Source organism: Pteropus medius, unplaced genomic scaffold, assembly GCF_902729225.1.
Source record: "Pteropus medius unplaced genomic scaffold, Ma_sr-lr_union100, whole genome shotgun sequence".
Lineage (NCBI taxonomy): Eukaryota > Metazoa > Chordata > Mammalia > Chiroptera > Pteropodidae > Pteropus > Pteropus medius.
This window is the reverse complement of record NW_024349797.1, coordinates 23073543-23086675: the sequence shown is the minus strand read 5'-3', so window position 1 is coordinate 23086675 and position 13133 is coordinate 23073543. Positions and strand designations below refer to the sequence as shown.

The 13133-nt window shown below is 49.5% G+C and overlaps 1 protein-coding gene across 6 annotated transcripts in view; it reads right to left on the bottom strand.

Moving 5' to 3' along the window:
- The window catches only part of TRAF3 (TNF receptor associated factor 3), an 86658-nt gene extending 73943 nt beyond the window's left edge, over positions 1–12715 (bottom strand). For 2 of the 6 annotated variants that reach the window (XM_039884287.1, XM_039884286.1), the window contains exon 1: positions 12489–12715. The gene's annotated coding sequence lies outside the window, so the exon portion shown is untranslated. The remainder of the gene's footprint in view (positions 1–12488) is intronic. The other 4 variants (XM_039884284.1, XM_039884282.1, XM_039884281.1 and 1 more) reach the window with 2 other exon arrangements.
- Positions 12716–13133: the final 418 nt, after the last annotated feature.

The following is a 13133-nucleotide window of genomic DNA, read 5'->3' as shown; positions in this document are numbered from 1 at the left end:
GGGCTCGCCAGCAGTTCCTGTCCGTGCTTTCCGCCACTCCGCACGACTGAGGGACTTTTACAGCTGCAGGGGCACACTCCGGAGAACAGAAAGCCAAGCTTCAAGAGCCCTCACCTATTACATGCAGAATCGGGGCCTCTATGACGACACCTCAGTTCTTTTCAGGTAAATTATACCTTACTTATTTCACTCCAAGCATTGGTGACTAAAATCCGACACAGTCCCCCAGAACCCCAAGACAAAATTAAAAAGCAGTAGTAACTATCGTAATTCATCTCAACATAAGGAAACACCTGTTTTACATGAAGCAGGATACAGAGAGGAGGCAGGCGAAGGGAATGTCATCGACTCTGTGAAACGCCACTGCGCTCTTGGTCCCCTGGTCCTCCCTGCCCCGGTTACCCCTCCCCAGTCCTCAAGTCTCACGACACCTCGTCAGCCCCTATGCTGCTCACCCCTAGGCCACAGCCACCGCATGCGGGTAGAGAATCCTGAAGGTAACGGGGATGAAGAAGGTAAGCAGTTCACAAAGAAGCACCCCAAAGACTTGCAGAAAGCAATTATTTTCTCCCTGCCAGCAAACTGCTGGAATTCGTAACGAGGGCAGAGTGAGGACGGGCACTCCTACACCAAAAAGTAAATATATGTGTAAAACTTTACTGCTGTTTGAGACCTCGGACCATCTAGACCAAAGGTTCCTGACCTCAGGCATGATGAGAAGGGATTCAGGAACTCCCAGGACACCCTGAATGTCCATGCATTTCATTCATCAGTCATTCCGACATATCTAAGTGGTTGACCCTCTTCATTCACGCCTACTTTGGACAGAAGGTCAGATGCCCAGGAGTGATGGGTATTTGGGAACCAAGGCAGGGTATGCTTAGGACACAGAGCACAGGGCAGCTCACGCTGTGGCCGGCCCCCAGGGGCGCTGGAACTGCAGCCCTGTACACAGGGCAGCCTGGGCGGGCGTAAGCAGAGGGCACTGTTCAGACGGCCACAGCTCCTGCCTCTCCACCCGCATCCATCCCAATGCCTGGGGCTCCACTGGAGCCAAAGATGCAGGTTTCTTGTTTCCTGACTTAAATCCACTCCCCCACTCCCCATGACCACATCACATTTGCTCTGGCTCAAAACAGTGTTGCAACGGTCCGCTGAGACAGGCTGAAAGGCAAGGCTTACAGAAAAGGAGATTTCTGTGTCAGAGCTAATGCATCCACACTTCTGCACGTGCTGTCGAATCACCCCACACTTTTATACATAAACAGCCGTAACCTCATTCTAGTAAGTCTCTAGGGAATTTATCAGAATGATCTAAGGTGAAGAAAAAGAAATTTAGGATATGTAGGCTTACTAATATTTTCTCAATGAACTTTAAAAAAAAAAAGGAGAGAAATATAAGCTTAAACTCCACAATAGTGTTCAAAATGAAATTGAAGTTCACAAATAATTTTTAAAATAAAATAACAGGAAGAGAAAATTCACAGATCCAAAGTTATACTTGGAAAACTCCTGACAAACAGACGATCAAGGATGCCTGCTGATTAAACAAATAAAACGTATCTTTTACATAAGCAATTACCATTTTATGAATGGCTCGATTTCAAAAGTTTATTCACAAATTCTTGGTTCAGAACACAGAATGCATTTTTCTCACGGAGACCAGATAACACACAACCGTCGGGGTTTCCATTTCAGCCCACAGTAGCCGGTCTTAAAAAGTGCATGTAACACGCACTGCTGAAAGCACCATGGACTCTAGCCACCACACATGCAGTGGCCTAAGGTGGTCACAGATGCCTGGACACCCTTCTCATCGCGCGGTAGGCTATATGTTCCCTCTCCTAGATCGGGGAGTACTGGGTGGGGTCCTCCGCCCAAAGCAGGAGTAACGTCACACAGGTTTGTCAGCCTCTACTTCCTCCCCCAGAACAGTCATTCCAGGAGTCCCGAGCTGCCAGAGAAGAAGTCTGACCATCCCAGCAGAGAGGCTGTTTGCAGGGGGCCTTGACCCTCCACAGAAGGGGAGGAAGAACCAAGTCTGGTCTTGTGACCATCAGGCATGTGAGTACCGCTGTCCTGGACCTTCCAGACCAGATAAGAGGCCAGGTGAACACCAGCGAGTGACCTCAGTTAATGCCACGTAGAGCAGAAGAATCGCCCAGCTGAGCCCTGCCTGATGAATCCACAGAACCATAAGATCTAAAAGCAGATTACTGTTTTAGATCACTGAAGCTTAGGGCAGCTTGTTACTCAGCAATCGTTACCCAAAACAATCTGTGACTTTCAAGAAATGACAGAAGCACATCTCTCTCCTGCCCCGGAATCGGGACTAAGGTCCCTTCTTCCATTCTCCACTGGTGGACACAGAGTTCTGGTGGCAGTGTTGGCCAGGATTTTCCCCACTACAGGCCATTTTATGGGCAGCTTCGTGTCAGGAAGCTGGGAGGTAAGTCGTGTGATGATCATCAATGAGTTCTCCCGTCTGCTTCAAAATCCTCCTGGAATTTTATGTACACTACTGAAGTAAGGGAATATAGGTTTCAAAGTTCTAAAGAAATATGATATACAGTCAAAATGAGGTTGGTACCCTGATACCAAAGCCACACAAAGATATAGCAAGAAAAGAAAACTAAAGACCAATATCCTTGATGAACACAGATGCAAAAATTCTCCACAAAATAGTAGTGAACCAAATTCAACAACACAACAAAAGGATTAAACACCACGACAAAGTGAGATTTACTCCAGGAAAGCAAGGGTGGTTCAACATGTGAAAACTGATTAATGTAATATACAGTATTAATAGAATGAAAGGGGGAAAAGCAGAATCATATCAAACAACACACGGAAAGCATCTGACAAAATTCAACAACCTTTCATGTTAAAACACTCAGCAAAGCAGGAATTGAAAAGAACTTCCTTAATGTGATGGAGAACATTTATTAAAAGACAAACAAACAAAAAACCCCACACCTAGCTTCTTAATCAAGCTTTCCCTTATGACCAGGAACAAGACAAGGAGGTCCGCTTTCGCTACCACTATTCGATACTGTTAGACGTCCTAGCCAGAGCAATTACGCAAGAAAAAGAAAGAGATAAATGATCTCTATTTGCATTTGGCGTGATTCTCTATACAGAAAATCCCAGAACCCACAGAAAAATTACTAGAGGTAATAACAAAATTCAGCAAAGTTGCAGGGTATATGATCACCACACAAAAATCAGCTGTAGTCTCATATACCAGCAATGAACAACCTCCCCCCCAAAATTAAAGAAACAATTCCATTTATACTACCATCCAAAAGAATATCTAGGAATAAGTTTAACCAAGGAGGTGAAAGATTTGTTCACCAAAACAAAGTCTGGCCGAAAGAAATTAAAGCTATAAGTAAATGGAAAGACACCCCGGGGTCACGGACTGCAGGAACTGACACTGTTAAGATGGTAACTCCCCAAAGCAGATTGAATGCAATTCCCCTCGAATTCCAAAGACTGTTTGCAGAAAGAAAAAAACTGACCCTCAAATTAATATGGACCTACAAGTGGTCCCAAGTAGCCAAAACAATTTTGAAAAAAAAAAAGTTGGGAGACTCACACTTCTCAAACGTACTTCAAAACGTTCTGCAAAACTATAGTAATTAAAATAGTGTGCTACTGGCATAAGGACAGACATACAGGTCAATGGAATAGAACTGTAGTCCAGAAATGAATTCAAACATCTGCAGCCAACTGACTTCCAACAAGAGTGACAAGGCCATCCAATGGGGAAAGAATAGTCTCTGTACCAAATGGTGTTGGGAAAACTGGATAAGCACATGCAACAGAATGAAGTGGGACTCCACATATAAAAATTAACTCAAAATGGATCGAAGACCTAGATGTAAGAGCTAAAACTATAAAACACAGGTGTAACTCTTCCAAGACCTTGGACTTGGCAACAGATTCCAAGATTTAATACCAAAAGCAATAGCGACAAAAGAAAAAATAGATAAACTGGATGTCATCAAAATTAAAATCTTTTGTACATCGAAGGACATTATCAAGACTATAAAAAAACAGCCTACAGAATGGGCAAAATTATTTGTCAACTGTATAACTAATGAGAGTTTAATATCCAAAATACATAAAGAACTCTTACAATTCAACAACAGAAAGACAAACAACCCAATTAAAACATGGGCAAAGGGCTTGAATGGACATTGTTCCAAAAAAGATATACAATGAAAAGATAAAAGATGTTCAATATCATTGGTAATTAAAGAAATACGAAACCACAAGATACCACTTATATCCATTAGAACAGCTTTAATCAAAAAGACAAAATAAATGTTGGCAAAGATGTGCAGAAATTGAAACCTTAGTACATTGCTGGTGGGAATAAGTTAAACATATCCAAGAGAAATGAAAAAACGTCTACACAGAGACTTGTACGCATTATTCATAACAGCCCAAAGGTGAAAACAATCCAAATGGCCCTCAGTGGATGAATGGATAAACAAATTGTGGTATACACACACGACGAAACATTATTCAGCCATAATACTGACACATGAAGAAATACTGATATGTGCTACAACTTGGATGTACCCCAAAAACAGTGAAACAAGTGAAAGAAGCCAGACAGAAAAGGTCACGCAGATTCCTTTTATATGATATATCCGGGACAGGCCAGTCCACAGAGACGGAAAGCGAAGCCGTTAGAGGTTACCAGAGGGTGGGAAGAAGGGGGATGGGAAGTGATTCACGTGTACAGGGTTTTTTATGGGGTGATGAAAAAGTTTTGAAACCAGAGAGAACTGGTGGTTGCACAACATTGTGAATACACTACATATCACTGAACTACACACTTTAAAACGGTTAATTGTATATTATATGAATTTTGCCTCAACAAAGGAAAATGTGGTAAATATATACCATACACCATATACCATACACGGACACTCTCCTTGTACATGGGTTAAGGTGATGGACAAAAGTTTTCTGCTAGGAATTTAAAAAAAAGGCAAGGTCAGAGACCAGAGAGTGCCAGCCAGCACGGGCTGTTTTTAGTCAGGGTGCTCAGGGAGAACCTCAAAGAGGCGCTGTCTGAACAAACACCACAATGAATGAAGAATACTATTCTGCTAACTAAAAGAAAATGATGCACGAAAATATAACTGATCACAAATCATCATATGCAAAAATTGCTTTTCTAGAAAAGGGAGGGTTATCTAAATGTAGACGTCCCTCTTCGTGCAAATACACACATTTCTAGACATTTAACTCTCTTACAAATAACATCGTTATGGTCCTTCCACGTGCTGCTTCTACTGTACCTGCACGACTGTCTCCCAGCGCCGGGCCGCACCCCTCACCTTGCCAAGGAGACACGTCTTCTCTTCGAATCGCTCCGGGAAGGAAAGAGGGAGAGGCATCACTGCTTACGACACGCCAGGCCCTCACATTCACCCACATCCTCACTTTGATCCCCACGATGACCTTTCCATAGATGAGAAAACTGAGGTTCAGGATATGTGACCTGCTATCGTAGTAGCCACGGGAGGGACCAGGCCTCCAGCCAGGTCCGACCGCAAACCCACACCCCTCCCACAGAGAAATCCGTCTCACTTTCACTAAGCATGTTTTAGGCCAAACTGTGACAATACGATGAAGAGACCCTGTCCCTAAGAAGCCTGTCATCTTAACGCCAGAGACCCATCCAAGGTGCACTGGCACAGCCCTCAACCGGGAGACGGCAGGGCAGGCTCCAGAAACACAAGGCCCTTGTGACCCTCGGCCAAGACCTCCCCCCCAGGAGGGCCTCCCTGCGCAAGAGCAAAGAAAGCTGCCTGCCAGCCCTCCCAGAACCTGCCCTCGCTGCCCCGGTGTCCCGCTGTGCCCATTACTCACAGCCCTTCCTGGAGCAGACACAGACGGCCATGAGACAAGTCCCCTCACCTCAGCCCAGCCATCGCTGACCCTTCCTGGTCCAGTGTTCAGAACTTTACAGCGGTTCCAGCGGAGGAGCCACGTAAAGCCTTCTCCAACACCGCCACCGACATCACTGCCCCGCTCACTGTGAAGAAGGAGTCTGTGCCTTTAACTTATATTCCCATGAGCCACCTGTAGTTCCAATTAAATTCCACACAAATGGGTGGGAGTTTGACTGTGCTGGGCTGTAACAATGACGCTCTCTATGGAGTGACCTCAGGCCTCAGGGACTTGTTCACCACCAACAAGCTAATATTTACAAAACCTGTAAAGACATAATGACTAAATACCATCATTATTACCAGACTACCAGTTTAAATGTAAATTAAGAGCGAGAAAGGGGAAAGGAAGCACATTACAGGTTTGGGACCGCCACTCAGCAACGTGCAAGCAACATCTGAAGAACGTTTTAACTGAATTTGTTAAAGGATATTGAATGAAATGTTGCTGCCATGGGAAAATAACTCAAAACAGAGAGAAGGAATGGAATACCGGCTGGGAAAATAAGTCAATATAGGCAAAACAGATGTTGGAGGGAAGGAAAGAATGCGTGAAAAACATATGCTGGAAAAATACACAATTCTTTAAAAAGTACCATACAGTAGCAAAGCTAAAACATCTAGAATCTGAAAGCAAAATTAAAAAGTCTGGAGTGTGAACAAAATCCTAAACTAGATGGTAGTTCAGCTTAAACCATTGAGCTCAGTGGTAACAGGTGAACCCTGGAGCCCTACAGGCTGCTGCCCTGCACGGTCCTCACCTGTAAAATGGGTCCTTCCTACCTCAGAAGCTGGGCTGGCACAAAGGCGGCCAGTTCTGTCTCCCATGAGCGGCAGCCGCGTGGACCTGCTGCAGACGCCCGGGCCCTCTGCTGTGCGACCGCCAGCCCGTGCTTCCTCTCCCCGTCTGCAGGCCTGCTCATGCGCATCCTCCCCGGAAAACACCTCCTAAGCCCTGGGCCAAACTGCACGGCACCCGCATGCTCCACAGCCCCTCTGTCCCGCTGTCATGGCACCTACCACACTGTGCCATGACCAAATGATCCTTCTGGCTCACTCATCTTACAGAAGCTCCCTGAAGACAGCGACCACGGAGCAGCTTGCTGGACTTTGTAGCTTTGGCAACTAGCACTGCTCTTGAGTTAGTTCTCGAAAATGTGTGTTGATTAAATAATTCTCAATTATCCCAAGTCAGAACTAGCGGCCAAGCGGCTTCCCTGAAGCAAATCTCGGGAAAACAAAGAATGCTGGGGAAAAACTCCACTCTGCGTGAACAGTCTGGCTCGGGAGGGTCCCTTACCCTGCACTCAGCCTCAGCTGCCTCCCACATAAAGTGTGGTACCTTCACTAGGAAATCTGGGTGGTCCCTACCGAGATCTGACACACACATTTACATTCTAAGACCTCCATGCTTGACCTCGACTACATCTCGATCCTCTCGACATGATGAAAATAGACATCACTAGGATGCTTCTCTGTCCACGTCACTCAACCGGCAAGGGGTGAGCGTGCTGCCATGAGCCCCATCTCCAGGCAGGGAAACCAACTCGGACACACCCAGCCAGCCGTCCAAGGGCTTTCTGCAGCTAAGCAGAGAGGGCAGGACCGCGACGCGAATCTCTACAGCAGGTGCCTTCCGCCGTGCCCGCTGCTCGAGCTGGGGGGTGGGCAGCCCCAAGCACACGTGGTGGGGTGCCAGGGACCTCCTCAGAGATCCTAGGGAAGCCCCGGGTGAACACAATGCATCTTTTGGGGAATCGACTATATGCAATCATTTGGAGGACAAAGTATGTTTATATTTAAAAAATCAGACACATTACTGAGTACAATGTAAAATTCACAGCCCCACCTTACACAGGAAGGCCTTCTGAAACCAGGACACTTCATTTACCCTATAGAAATGTTTCAAACATCATGCTACTATTAATCCAAAACAGACAGAATTTAACTTCTAGAATAAAGTTGTGACTACTGGGCCAGGAAGGACTCAAGAGAACTAGCTTCCCTGTTCTTAAAAGCACCCAAGAAAGTTACACTGTCAAATCAGGTCTCCCAGCACGCAAGCCCCGCAACGCAACAAACCAGAGAGCGAAGCACTATCAGGAGGCGCAGTCAACAGCGGCAGCTACAAGGCTCGCCCAACTGCATCTGCCAAGCCACATGCAACCACCATGTGGCATGTGTCACATCCCTCCTCTCTGCTAAGGTAGCAAGTTCTGGACAGGAACATTGAAGGAGGGCCTACATGTGCCTGACAGGGAAATGGGAAGGCCTCCGACCTCATTAGAGCCCGTGTACACAGGCCTACCCGGCAGCGGCCTTCCGGCATACTAAGTCAGTCTGAACGCCTTCGACGCAACCACCACAGCACCTGGAGAGTCTCGGTTTTCCACTCTGATGCTGTTGCTGCCCTAACGATTTTATTATGCCACTCGGTTAATCAATTTAGCTAAGTCTCCACTCAAAGAGGTTTCCAATAAATATGCTTTGGGGTTTTGCCGCAGAATCAAGTATTCAAATTGGAAAGGAAATGGGAACCTCCGAATAGCAGGCCTGCTATCTTTCTTGGTGGAATGGCCTCCCGAGAAGTTATCGAATAGCCTCCGTTTAAAAAATATATATGGAGTCAAAATCAGCATGGAGACAGCCCTAGAGAAAAGTCAATCATGAAATGAAATCACAGGGCCCAGTTTTTTATTTCTTGAGAATTAAAAGAGATTTCGGTCATTTCAACGTGGATGGCAGAGTGGTAGGTTTGGGGGAGTTCCTGGGGAAGGGCCTTTTAATATTTACGCCCCTCCATCATCACCGCTTTGAGACTTTCTAGCTGTAAGGAGAAACAGCCGGCACAGCAGTGTGCTCCCCCGAGCCTGGGGCCCGCCGCTCTGCTCCCCACCACACACGGAGGGGCAGACCGCCTGACCCACTTGAGCTCCTGGTCACAAAGTCTGGTACGAGTTAGAGGACCACACGGGGAACATCGCAACTGGAAACACACTGTAACTACTGGCAAGAAGCAGCAGGGCAGCAAATGGTCAGATCCCATTTTACCAAAACATCACGGGGAGGGGAGAAGTCCTCTCACTGCGGTTCTCAGCCCCACCCCCAACACCTGCCTTCCTGACACTGAGGCTCAACACCGCCTCCAGGAAGCCTTCCCTTTCTGAACTCCCACCAGACTTCCAGTCCTCTCTGCACAAGCCTGAGTTTCACGACTCCCTACTTTCTTCCCAGTGGGTTTTCGCTCCCTAGCTGGGCAGCCAGCCTCCTGAGGACAGGGTGTGAATTTTCTTTTTCCTCACCCTTCCGGCCAGGAGCTTCAGTCCCTGGGCTGTCTGTCAAACTCTCGTTGGTTTCTAGCCTCTCCCGTCAGTGTGCACAGGGGCCAAGGTGCCCCAGACTTCTGCAGACCATGCCCTTCAAGGCAGGTGCGGTTTCTCACTCATTTTGGCACTGTGACTAGAACATTACAGAACTCGAGGCACATTAATTGAACGTTCAATTAAATGAGGGAAAGATTCCCAAGGCCCAGTTAATGATCCACTTATCTCAAGGAATATAGAATTCAGTAAGAGAATCCAACTCGATTTCTAGAGTTAACACAAACCGAGAGTCACCTGCAATCATGAAATCTCACCCCTTGTCAGCCTCGCCCCAGGGTGTCTGCACAGGGAGACAAAAAAAATTCATCATCATCAAAAAAAAGGTTCTAATATTTACTGATAAAAAAAAAAAACACAAACCCTCACCTCCTTCTCAGGTTGGCCAGCTCCCCATCACCCGTGATGCCTGGGATGGTCATACAGAAGAGCCTATAAAGGCTCTCTAAACTGAGAAAGCCATTTTGTATTTTTTAGTTAATTATGAATAATAGACATTACACAAGCATACGCGGTGTCTTCTGACATTTTTTCTTTTTCTATTTAAAACTGCATTTTCTTCTATTTCCCTTAGATCCTTCGACCCCAAGGGATCTGGCGCACGCTGCGCCTTCCCCCAGCCCCGTTTACTGCCTTCCTGCCGGCAGGCATCCGGCCTCTCACGCTGGCTGCATTCCTCCCTCCCGCTCAGGACAAGTCTCAGCACCATCTCCACAGTTAGGCCTCGACTGCCTCTCTCTGGTCGCCTTCCTTCTCACTCGGCAGCTCTCTTCTCGGCGTCTCTGTCTCTTAAGTCAATATTATGACTCTTCTACCTACCCCTCCCCCTGCCCCAAACAAATCACTTTTCTTCCTCTATGAGCACTTGTAAGGAAGCATCCAAGGGGTCCTGATTCCAAGGAGGCAAAGGGCCTTGGTCATATCTCCTCAACTAAGTCAACAGTTCTTAAACCGACCACTGTAAGGAAACTCAACTATTGCATAATATTTGATAGGTTAGATCACTTGCTGCAGAGCCTCGCTATAAGATGAGGACGCCGAGATGGGCAAATTTAACGCAATTTCCTTTGTTTGCCTGAGCTAGCCCAGACTTGCAACACCACAATGACAGTTTTATCTTTTTTGAAGTACAGCTTTTACATAAAAAAGGACATTCTCGCCCTTCAGCTCATTAGCATATCTATCCTGACACTACCCCAGAAAGGCCCTCCATTTGCACAGTGAAAAATTAAAGGGATTCTAGCAGGGGTGTCTACGGAATCAAAATCCCATCATGGGCAAACAGCAAGAAGCAACTCCTATGTTTCCGTTAAATGAGGGCCCTTCTCCAAGGCACGAACAAGAAAAGAGTAGGAATATTTTTTTCACAGAAACAACTGGCCACTGCTATTGCCTGGTTCCTGTGGAACGTCTTCACACCCTCCTCACTGAGTGAGGCCATCTTATTAATTCCAAAATAAATGGACAGCATCCAAGGAAAATAACTGGTCTTTCCCCTCACAGAAAAATTCACGTCTTAAAAAAAAGAGAGAGAGAGAGCTGGAATTCTCTCTGCCAGCTCTCTCTGCTTTCCTGGCTTCTGCATTGTGACAGCTGGAACAGATGGCGTCTGGGTGAGACACCTTACATCTTAAACCTCATCCGTGATAAGGTCTGATTTTAACCAGTGATGCTAGGCAAGAACCCCAGGTCTGTCAGGGTCTGTCGGGGTCTGTCATGAGCACCTACTCACAAGGAGGATTGATTTTTGTATGCTGTTTTCTAGTTTTCACACTGGTAAGGCTTATTCTGTTTTGGCCCAAGAATTTTTCGTCTTTAGACTAATTCTTAACATATGTCTTGTCACAGCACGGTGAAAAGGCAAATATTTCCTTTCATCTGAAAAGCGAATGGCTGTACACTATTTTGCCAGGCACCCTACATATACACACGATGCAGTCTTTTCCACAGGCCATTTTCAAAGATGTGAAAGACATGAGAAGATTTTAGCACCAACTCATGGTCCGCCCGGTCATTTCTTTAGATAAGGATTTTACAGACAGACGAGATGACAGAAAACGACGTTTCCAAACGCTTCACCAGTGTGTGTTCACAGCAAATGCTAGGGGGAAAAAAAAAAAAAAATGATGGCTCCTCCTCAGTTGTATGCTGTGAATGTAAATTAAGAAGCGGCAACAGCGCGACTCAGTCCAGCCTTTATGACTGCACAAAAATAAATGAATAAATCACACACGCACGGGGACACACACGCACACGCCTATGTCATTCTGAAAACCGATTCGGAGCCTAACAGGAAAGACACGAAATAAAATTGTTTCCTTCAACGGACCATTATCTGAACGCTTCTTAAATTTCAAAGCACGTCCACGACACTTCCCCATTTCCATTCTGCTGCTAGGTTTTCGAATTCAAGGTAAAGAATTTTCCACACAGAAATGCTCCCTGAAGGTCTAAATGTTAAACAGATGTCCCCGAACGAAGTGACAGTGTGGAAACGTGGCGGAGCGTACGTGAGCGACAGCCCGGCGCCCCGCGATGGGGCCGTAAAGACCGAGGCGGGGAGCGTGTCGGCGCCGGCCGCGGGGAGCCGTCCTGACCTTCCGTGGCCATCGGAGGTGGACCGAGCGCGTTCCGCCCCGAACGGGACCGCGGTCCCGCCCGCCTTCGAGGCCACTGCAGCTCTCCGACTATGAATCAGTCAGAGCTTCATCTGCAGAGGAATGACTCAGTATAAACTTTTAAATAATGGCTTAGAAAAAACACGCGCGCCGCCAGCCCGGGGCGCGCCGCCCGTCTCTGCAGACCCCGGGGCGGCCCGCCCGGCGCGCGGCGAACGCCCGGAGTCCCGCCGCCCGGGGGTCCCGCTGGCCGGAGGCCCCGGCGCCCGTTCCTGAAAAGCCGCGGGCAGCCCGGCCCCGCGGCCCCGGCCCGGCCTCGGGCTCAAAGTTTCCCGAAGTTGAGGCGTCCGGGGGCCCGCGCGGGCCGGCGGGGACCCGGCACTCGCCGCCGGGCGCCGGGCCTGCGCCGCTCCGAGCCGCGGCCGCCCGCCCCGGGCCCGCCCGCCGCCGAGGGCGCGGGATGGAGCCGCCGGGATGGAGCCGCCGGGCCCGCCCGCCCGCCCGCCGCCGCCCCTTACCGCGGTCCGCCGCCGCTCGCCGGCTCAGGGGCGCCGGGCGCGTCCTCCGCCGCGGTCCGCAGCGTCCTGCTCCCCGGGCAGCCCCATGTCGGGGGGCGGGGAAGGGCCGGCGGCCGCCGCCGCCGCCGCCGCCGCCGCCGGCTGGAAAGTCCCTGCTGGGCTGCAACCCGGCTCGCGCACGCGGCGGCCGCGCCGCGCCGCGCTCCTCGCGCCCTCACGCTCGGCTCGCAGCACTTCCTCTCGCGCTGGAAATCCCCGCCGGCCGGGGAGCGCGCCCGGCGCGCGCGCGCGCCCGCCCCGCCCGCCCGTCCGCCGGCCCCGCGCGCGCCGCGCGCCCGCGCCCGTTGCCAAGGCCCTCCCGCGCCGCCCGCCCCCCGGCCCTAGCGACGGCGGCGCGGCGCGGCGCGGCGCGGGCGGGGGTGGCCTCGGGCGCCCCCCGCGCCCTCCCGGCCGCCGCTCGCCCCGCCCCCTCGCTCCGCGCGGCCCCCGCGGCGGTCCCCGCCCCCGGCCGCCGCGCGCCCCGGCGTCCCCCTTTCCAGGTCAAAAAGCCACGCAGGCCGCCTGGGGCCCGAAAGGTGCAGGTTTCCTCGCGGTCGGGAGCGATGGCGTCACCCGGTTCGCCAGGGCGGCCACCCTCCCTCACAC